Here is a 10,666-nt window from a genome sequence, read left to right as displayed (position 1 = left end):
ACTGTGGCTATTCCTAATCTTTTTGCACATGCCGGTGAGATAAAGGAATGTGTACTGCCACAATCAATCAAGGTCTTGAAACCTTTACCTTGATAGTCCGACGGTGTCTGAATCACCGAGAACTAGCGATTCGGCCCTTTCTTGTGTAAAGCGGCATGGACTATCGCCCTTTCGAATTCTGCTTCCATGGTCGGATCTTTCTCTTCTTCTTCTTTGCACATTTGCCTATTGGCAATGCAGACCGTTCTTCCTCTTGCTCGGGTAGCGGCTCCTTAACCACGGCCTATTCCTTGGAAAGGCGCTTGGCGATGTCCTCCACCAAACTTAGGACATTGCCTCTTGAAGTGATCGGGTTTGTTGCAGTGGAAACAACAGAGGTTTCGGCCATTGCTTTGAGAAGGAACAAAGTTGTTGATGTTATTCGTCCTTGCTTTCTTTCTTTGTCCCTGATTATGACCTTGAACTCTCTTAATTTGAGGTCTGAATGCTCCTCTGTTCGGGTCATTGTAAGACCAAGCTTTGTTACCCCTTGCTCTAGATTGCACCTCCTGAATTATAGGCGCTGCTTGAATGAGTGCGTCATGAAGATCTGATGGACGCATAGATTCGAGACGGGTATTGACTGGTGGATTTAATCCCGCACAAAATTTAGACACCTGTTGTGTCATGTCCATCTGCGGTGCATACTTAAGAAGTGAGACAAATTTAGAATAGTATGCATCAAGTGTGAGCCCCAGCTGTTTTAGCTCGTAGAACTCATTCATTTTCTGCTTGCGATAAGCAGGTGGTAAATATCTTCCTTGCACAGCTTTCTTCAGCTTCTCCCAGGTAACAGATTCCTCTGTGATCCCTTGATCCCTGCACCATTGCTTCCACCAAAGCCTGGCTTCACCCCGGTGAGCTTTAGCTTGGCGAGCATAGCCTGATTGGCAGCTGCAGTACCAGCTGCCTCGAAGTAATCCTCCATGGATTCAATCCAAATTTCAGCATCAGCTTGGACGAATCTGTCTGTCCCGTCAAACTCGGGTGGCTTAATTTGCTTTAGAAGGAACTTCTTCTCCTGGATTACAGTAGTACTTGATGTAGGAGGTGAACTAAGAACCTGCCCCTGGGGTTGTGCCTGGATAAAGGTTTCTTAACATTATTATACAATAATCGTTATTGATTTATATTACATCTTTAATTCAGCTATCTCATAAACAATGTAGCTACTTAACTTTTTATCAACTCTTATGCACAACCAGACATTGATAAAAAGAAGCCTTTATTTTTATTTATATGGGCATGGCCCTTTCGAATACAATGTTTCATGCAATGATAAGCCAACTATTACATTTAGTTTGGGGAGAACAACGTTGTATTACATTTATCTACAGGGACTATATAATAGTAACGTTTCGGGGTCATGGATCTTCAGGAATCGGTAAGTCATTGGAAGTTCAGGAAATCCTTTTCATTGGAATCCATACTCCTCATGGCAGCCCAACACTTTAATCCTATCGGCGGGGATTACACGGGTTACTTCCTCATATACATATGAGTTCATCTCAACCCTCCGTCCTCGAATATGTAAAGTTGATTTTACATGAGCTTCTACAAAAATGAACAGCTTCACGATTTCAGATCTTCCAATCACTTGATCCTCTTTAGGTTGGTTTGTAGATAAGCAAGCCGGTGGGCGGCTATATAGTAGATTCCTGAGGCACCCGTCCATCTTCGTTCCATGTACAAAGGTGATGGATTATAGATCTGCTCTAGGATGTTCATCATCTCAACCCTTTGTCGATAATGCTAAGAATGCATTGCAGTCATAAACATGACTCGAAATACCAAGAACTTGTTCCACGCTTCGTAATTCTGCAAGACAGCATTCAAGGTAAGGAAATGTTTAAACAGCAACATTTGCTTTTCTTCATCTTAATATAATTTCATAAAAACAATTCCGTTGTTGGTCGGCTCTGATACCAACTGTAACGTGTCCACTAGTATCATCCAGGACACGTCTTAGCAATCCATCAGAAAGGATGTCTAAAAAGCTCCGCCCGGCACTCCCACCGAATGTTACGGGATTTGCGATCTAGGGCTTTTCGCATCTGCCATGTAGCGGAAGTATTCCGGCCGTTCCCACTTAGGATCGACCTAGATTAGGGTTTTCCTGATTGGTCATTTCCTAACAACAACTAGCATCGGACCCAAGCGAACTACTTTACGCAGAAACGCCAGGTCCGAAGCGGATTCACGCTGCACTTGGTTCAAGGAGAATGGGAAACGAGAGGGATGCAAGGCTCAACCTCTCTGTCATAAGGCATCCTCCCATTCCGTTCCCCTAAAACAACGTAAATCAAGATAAGACATATCTCTAGGTCAATGCTTTTGTTGTTCGTGTCCTTTGACGATTATCCCGATGTTCCTCGTGATTTGAGAAAAGTTCCCAGCCAACCAGGACCACCCAACCGTAGGACGGACCCATGGCCCATCCTCCGCACTTTCCTCGGGTTTTTTTAGTTATGTAATTATCTAACACATTAATTGGACATGTAACAACCAGCTTCTTTAATTAATCCGTTAAGCACTGGTTCCTTCACGTAATCTTATCACTTGACATAGAAAAACAATATCACATAAGTTCTTTATTAACAGGTCATTATGTTTATCTTTGAAATACAAGCAGTTCCGCCCGTAGGCTTATCCACAATCCGCCCGAAGGCTATCCAGCAATCCACAGGGATCACTATTCCAAGTTTCTGCCCGTAGACTAGTATGTGGGCCTCGAGATGAGTCATGTTAGCCTCTTGTGCATGACCCGAAAGGCGAGGGATTTACGGCCAGAGCCCCCCCAGCACCCAAGCGTCCTCCTGCTCCAAGTAGCGCTCAACAGAGAGACCTCTCACGGCAGGTTCGGTCCACGTTCCCGGTGCGGTCAACAACCCCCTTGGTTAGGGTCAGGCAGGCAGTCAAGGGTAACTGAAGCTGCCTCTCCCTTTAGGCCATCAACCTAAAGTATAGATATTCATTTATTTCGTAATTCATTTGTCAAACAAGTCAAACAGTGCTCTAAAATCTCTAGCAAGCACAAACATTTCCATTGATCGTTTTTGTTGTTGGCAAACTGCTAAGGAATGAATCCTTCCTTTCGAATGCATCCAGCACTCGATCCGGGGTGTCTTGCAACTTGGCAAGATCCCTTATATTCTAGGTTAGGGCGTACCCTATAACCCAACTTGGTCAAACCTTAAAGTTCATTGGATACTTCAATTTCTAGTTTTTAATCTCCAATTAATCTTCCTTACTCAGAAGGATATCAAAGTATACATCCTCTTGCAAGATAACTTATGTAAGGATCCGCCATCCTTGTTGCGAGAATTTGGCCTTTCTTCTTGTGATTCAATCACAGGACCATATGACTCCGTACTTGCTGCGCAAGTCCCGCATCGTACTATGTAATAATGGAGTCACGAAACAAACCGTTTCAGTTTCTTTAAGCTGACGTTGTTAGACCTAGGTCTTCCTAGCTTTTTGTTTTGTAAGAAACTTAGGGACAAACCCTAATTCCTTTTACGTTTACAATTTACTGACTCTACAATCAAGGAATGTGGGCAAGTATTTAAGGTATAAATGTTTCTTGGAATTTAACTCATTCCCAATGAATATTTCGCAGCATAGGTATTTCTAAGTTTATAATAATTTGGTTAACTCTAGAAGGTAATTTCGAGATTACTGCATGATTTGTTATCTACGAATCAAATGACTTTTCAATCCTATACTTTATCAATTTGAGATTAGATTAATTTCAACTAATCTTTCCTTTTCTTTGCGAACAAAACTCATGCTAAATAAGCAACCTTTTCCTTGCTAAGTTATGCAGTTAGCAACGATAATTTCATAGAGTTTATGCACCGTAAGAGTCCTTTCATGATTTGCACTTTCCATAATGATTCATTGTTTTAAAAAAATAGGGGTTAATAGTGCGAAATGCAAATTTTGTACCTTTAGGCTTAACCGAAGTATACTATTTTAATGGGTAACAATCTAGCTCATAATTCCATTCCATGCATAAAGCTATTTGAAAACAATTACGTTTATGCTTTATTTATTTTGCATGTTCCATTAAACTAAATTCCTTCGTCGTGAACAACTAGGACAAAATATATCCTATCTCTAACAATTCATCTTGCATGATTAAATTACAACGATATAAAATTAAGAAGGAAAAACCTGGGTTTGGGGTGAGATATCCACATGGATACCAGGAGATGACCCTCCCGCGGCTACGCCTTGGACTTTCTTAGGAGGCATCGCAATTGTAGTCGTTCGGACGTGGAAACAGCTTTACCCTTCCTTTTCGGAATTCCACCGTCGCTCCCTTGCACTTCAATACTCTTCTTCTCTCTTTCGAGTAGGGGAAAAACCCAAGTCCCAAGGGTATTTTGGAAAGGGCAAGGAACGGCTAAGGGGTTTAACCACAAGGAGGGGGGGTAGTAAGACCTTTTCAAAGCCTAGTACTTTTGGGGGAAAAGGGTCTTGTAAAGCCCAAAAATAAGGTTATAGCTAGTTAAAGCACGGGGGGAAAATGATTCCGAAACCAAGCGTAAGGGCTAAAGGAAAATTAAGAACACTAGGAGGGGGGTTTCAGGATACCATGGAAAGAGGTTATAGGAGTTTTAAAAAACCGTGCTAGAAGGGGGGGGAAGAAAAGGTAGGGAGAATTTGGTGAGGAAAAGAAGGGATGAAAGGCCCTTTAAAATAGTAAAACCGGGGGTTTTTAAAGGGACGGTTTACAAGCCCATAAGGAAAAGGCTTAAGGGGTTATAAAACCCGGGGGGGAGGGGGAGGAGATAAAAGGGGACTTAAGGGTCTTAAAAAACCTGGGGGGGAATTAAAGGGGACACCAGGGGGTGAAAGGGGGAAAATTTTAAGCCGTGGGAAAGAAAAGGGGTGAAAAGGTGGAAGCTTCCCCCAGGAAGCTTCCAAAGTTTCCCCACGTGGGGGGAAACTTACTGGCGGCGTGACGGACAGGTGGCGGCTTGTGACGATAGGCGGCGGCTCCTCCCAGGCTTCGAGACGTGGCAGCAGCCTCCCCCTCTTTCCCTTCCGGCTTCAGCTCCTCCGTCAGCGTCGAGAGGCGTACCTCCTTCTCACGGTGAGTTCCCGGGCAGCATCCTCCTCTCACTCGTCTGGCCTTCCCTTGGGTGGGGGTTTTTATAGGGAGAGGGAAGGGAATCCTCCCTCCCTCCGTGTCATTGTGCCTGGCGGTGGAAGGTGCAGAGCTCCACCAAGGAGCTTTGTCCTTCATTCTATTTCCCTCCCCTTACAGCATGACAGTCGATTTTGGGGAGGGAAAAAAAATTGCATTATTGTAGGCATTTCTCAAAATTATCCATTTGAAAGGGGTTAGTTCATGTGAAGGGAAATGCAGAACTTTACACTAAATAAATACATCTACTAGATTGATTTACATCTCTTTTCGAAGGTAGGCACTATACAACCCAAGAACATCCATGAATAAATTCAGCTTGATGAATAGTACTGCCAAAAGTATTGTAGAGACATGTCATCATTTCAACCCAAAACTATGGGAAATTCAATTTTAGGTCAGTCTTCTAGGTTGGGATAGCAATTTAGCCAGCAAAGGGAGCCATTTAGATGAGAGGGTAGGTTTCAAAATTATTATAACAAGACTCCAACTTTTCCTATTGTTTATGGCACAAAAAAAAGAATGAATCCAAGGCCTAACTCTAATTTTAAATCAAATTTTAAAAGGACTAATTTTGGATGGAAATCCAGTGCCAATAATTCACAAGCAAAGTATGTGTCTAAGAACAAATTGAAGGAGATATATATCAAAGGTTTATGCTTTAAATTCGGGAAGAAATGGACCCCTGACCATAAGTCAAAGTGCAAGTCAAAGGGAGTAAAAATCAGCATGATCATAGAAGAAGGATTGGATGAGGAAGTGAATAAGAGTGAACTCTTTCAAGTGTCAGCTTTACCTATAGTTAAGGAGCCACATGAAGATGAAGAAGGTAGAAATGAATAGTTCTATGATCCAATGGATGGGTTTTCTTTTTATCCGAATGGTCCTTCTATGATTTTTTTGATATCTTATGATGAATGGATGGGTAGTAGAGGAAAAAATACTCTTCGTCTCAAAGGGCTCATTAATGGAAAGATTGTCTATATTCTTGTCGATACACGCAACACAAATAGTTTTGCGAATACTAATTTTTAGAAGGGTTGAAGCTACTACTAAAGAATATGGAGGCACCATTGAGGGTACAAGTTGTCAATGGGCCTTTTGAAGCTAGCCATGAAGTGTGCCCATGCACTCCTATAAAAAAATTTCAGTCATGCATTATATAAGTTGTTTTAGTAGCCTTGGAAATGGCACCCATTGATATAGTACTTAGATGTGATTGGCTGAAAATAGCGGACAAATTTACCATGGTATTGAATGCCATGTAATTGAAATTTTATTGGAGTGGACAGTCGATTACCTTGCATGGAGTGGATCACAAGTATATGGAGCTCATTCCCATGAAGATATTAAAGAGAGAAATCAATGCTAAGTCTTGCGTATTTGCCATTTTTCTTTCTCAAGAAAATGAAGATTAGCCTATATCTACTCAAAAGAAGAAGAATTCAGCATTGAGTAAATTATTGGAGGAATACAAAGACATATTTCAACTCCCATCTTCATTGCTACTACCGAAGAAAGAGGTTGACCACCCGATTGATTTGGTTCCTATTATCAAGCCCATTAATAAAACTCCTTACATATTGTCAAAGTTTGAGCATAAAGAGGTGGAGTGACATGTTAAAGAGTCACTACAAGTGGGTTTAATACAACATCGTCAATCACCTTTTTCCTCTCCAGTATTTTTTGTGAAGAAGAAGGATGGGACATTCGACATGTGCATTGATTATAGAGAGCTAAATAAGTCTACCATTAAAAATAGATATCATATTCCACACATTGGCAATCTTCTAGATGAACTCAAGGATATCAAAGTCTTTACGAAGGTTAGTCTACGTTTAGGATACCATTAGATTCACATGAAAGAAGGGGATGAGTACAAAACCGCATTCAAAATTGAGAGGGGATTGTATCAATTTCTTGTGATGCCTTTCAATCAATCAATTGCTCTATCCACTTTTCAAGCTCTCATGAATAAGATCTCGCAACCATTCTTGTTCAATATAGTTCTTGTCTTTTTTTATGACATCCTTATATATAGTATATCTAGAGATGAGCATTTATAGCATGTAAGAGAGGTATTTGATACAATGAGAAAGCATAAATTCTTTGCAAAAGAATTCAAGTGTTCTTTTATGCATGATGAAGTGGAATATTTGGGCCACATTGTTGGTGAGAGTGGGATTAGAGTGGACCCAAAGAAGGTGCAATATGGCAAGAATTGGCCTACCCCTATGACTTCTAAATTTTTGAGAGGTTTCCTTGGGTTATCTTCTTTCTATCAATGGTTCATTAAGAATTATGCACATATCCCAACTCCATTAACTGCTAAGTTGAAGAAAGAATCTCTCTTTTGGGATTTCATAGTGGACAAAAGCTTGAATTATCTAAGTCGATGTTTGTTTCAGCACCCATTTTAGCGTGTCAAGATATATCCAAAGAATTCACAATATATACAGATGCTAGTGGAACAGGTATTGGGGCTGTTCTATATCAAGATCATGGAGTAATTGCTTTTGAAATCAAAAAAATTGAATGAAAAGAAATACTGACTCCATGTTTATGAGAGGATTAAATGTTTGTCATTCTATAGCCAATTAAAAAGTGACATCACTACATCTGTGGTAGCCATTTTAAGATCAAGAGCAATCATAGAGTGCTAAACTATTCTCTATCTCAGTCACTTTATCTCCTAAATAAAGACAATGGTTGTATGCACTTCAAGGTTACAGCTTTGATATCTCCTACATGGCAAGTACATAAAATATTGTGGCTAATGCTTTGTCAAGAATATGGGCATGTTCACTTTCTTCTATTTCTACTTTATACAAAGTGTGGATTCATGATTTATGAAAATGCATCCACTCTTATGAAAGCAGCTTAACAAGGAAGAGGTGAAGAGTATCCAAATTTTACATAGCATAATGGATTATTATGGTACAAAGGTCAAGTTTATTTGATGCCTCAAGCATCTTTCAAGCATCACATAAGACATTTGATATTATCCATAAGAGTTTTTATTGGAAGGGCATTTGTTAGGATGTCAAAGATTATGTCACGCAATGTCTACCATGTCAAAAAAATAAAGATTCCATGCTTCTACTTGGTGGATTACTTCAGACCATTACCTGTTTCTCAAGGCAAATGGACTTATATTAGTATAGATTTTATCATGGGATTGCCAACAACAAAGCATGGATAGAATAGCATTTATGTGGATGTTGCTCAGTTGATAAAATTTGCCCATTTCATCCTTACTAAAGTCCAATCTACAACCAAAATAAGTGGTTGATCAGTTTATGGAGAATGTGTTCAAGATTCATGGAATGCCACTAAAGATAGTATCATACTATAATACTAAATTTATGGGTAATTTTTTACAAATTCTCTTTTCTTCTATGGACACTAAGTTGACTCCTAGTATGGCCTATCACCCCCAAATGGATGGACAAATGGAGCACATCAATAAATGGTTGGAAGCTTATCTTTGCCATTTTTGCCATGATACTCCAACTTCTTGGGACCAATGGTTACATTTAGCTTAATTTTGTTACAATAACACTTATCATATGAATATTGGCATGTTACCTTTTGAAACGCCCTATAGATATGAAGTCCAAATACCTTTTGCTCTTTGCCATGATGATGTAAACCTGTTGCATGCTAGTCCAAACCTGAGAAGATGGAAGCTTTGATGAGTCAATGCAAAGCAAATATTCACAAAGCTCAAGACATCATGAAAACTTGTGCTAGTGAGAAATGAATGCCATTGAAAGTTGATGATTGTTATTGGGTTTTTCTCAAAGTACCCAAGTCTAAGTATATCTCTTTGAAGGGAGGTAACAATAAGCTTGCTCATCGATTATATGGTCCTTACCAAATCCTCGAGCCAATGAGAGAGCTTGAGTATAGGCTTGAATTGCCTTATTCTATGTGCTTTCATGATGTCTTTCATGTCTCTCAATTAAAGAAGTATGTGGGTTGAGCCATTACAATTTTGAAAGGGTTGTCTCTCATGAACGAAGGTGGCCTTATCATTTATGATCCAAAAAATTTCATTAAAACGAGAGAGAAAGTTTTGAGGAACCGAATGTTACTAGAATATATTATTAAATGACAAGGTTTGCCTCTTAAAGACTCTACTTGGTAGCCATCCTCTTATTTTGATTATTTTCCATGGCTTTTACATGAAGGACAATGAATTTCCAAACATGCAAGTTTGATGTATTAAAATTCTATCATGAAATCGATTGGCCTAACTTGGACAAAATATCTATTTTATGCTTGGAGAAGCTTCTACTTGGTGCCTATCTTATAATAACACATCATTTGAGGGACTAGGAGGTAATTTTCCTACCAGTTACCTTGTTTTGATAGTTTTAGCAGTTATACATCTGTCAATTCTTTCAACATTATGTTTCATGTAAAACCTTCTTCAAATTATGGACCTCTTTATTTGCATGGATCTAATCCTCACAAACTCTTTTGCATATCCCTTGTAAATTTTGTTTCCATTCCAAGCTTTGAGGACAAAGCTTCTTTAGGGCAAGCCGGGTAGGCTTGTAATAAAGGATATGACTTACTATAGTGTTAGAGAAGAGGGGTGTAATATTTCCGCCACAAAATATTAATAATCCTAGACCCCACACATCTCGCGCAAAAGCAATGCAAAGTAATCTCCCGCAATGGAATAATGTTGGTGGCTAAGTGTTCCCTCCGCACGCATTGATAAATTCCAGCTCCGTGACGTGCATAAGAGGCTGTGGCTTGAAGACCGCAAGCCCATACAGGAACACCTCTTCGAGGGGGAAAAAGGGGATAATGGTTAAAATTTTGACAAATTTTTTTATTATTAACCCCCTCCCCTCAGCCGATGCATGGCGGGGAGAGGGAGTGTGGGAAGAACATGAGTGTAAGAGGAGTGGTGTAGGAGAGCATGGGGGGGAGGAGGCACGCTACTGACCACATGTGTGGCCATTCCCTCCCCCCTCTAACTATATGAGCCCCCCTGAAGCTTAGGGAGAGGGAGGAAGGAAACGGCTGTTGCTGATGCTGCCGTGAAGAACGCCGCCATGCCAGGGAGCTACCACCATCGACGCCTGCTGCCGCCACGCTGGCCTGCCGCCGCCTCATCACCATCGCCATCACCATCATAATCATCATCCTCACCTCCTTCGTCGTCATCCTCATCCTTTCCCCAATCATTTCCCCCCCTTCCACGTCATTCTGTGGAACAGAAGCTTCTTGGAAGCTTCTTTAGAAGTTTCTAAACAAGGCCTCCATAAGCCTTATTCACCCACATCTCTCGGGGTTTTCCTAAAACTGTCTTGTAAGCTCCAGTTTCTGTGCGGGGAAAGAGATATCGGCCTGATAGGTAGTTTCGGAGATCGGGAAAAGGGAGAAGGAGAATTTGTGAAGTCCAAGTCCACTACGTCATCGATGGCCCCAAAGCTAAAGACGCGAGGTGCACAA

The sequence above is a fragment of the Lygodium microphyllum genome, chromosome 3 (assembly GCF_053477565.2).
Source record: "Lygodium microphyllum isolate KBCC chromosome 3, Lygodium_microphyllum_v1.1.10, whole genome shotgun sequence".
Classification (NCBI taxonomy): Eukaryota; Viridiplantae; Streptophyta; class Polypodiopsida; order Schizaeales; family Lygodiaceae; genus Lygodium; species Lygodium microphyllum.
Note: the sequence above shows the minus strand (reverse complement) of the source record.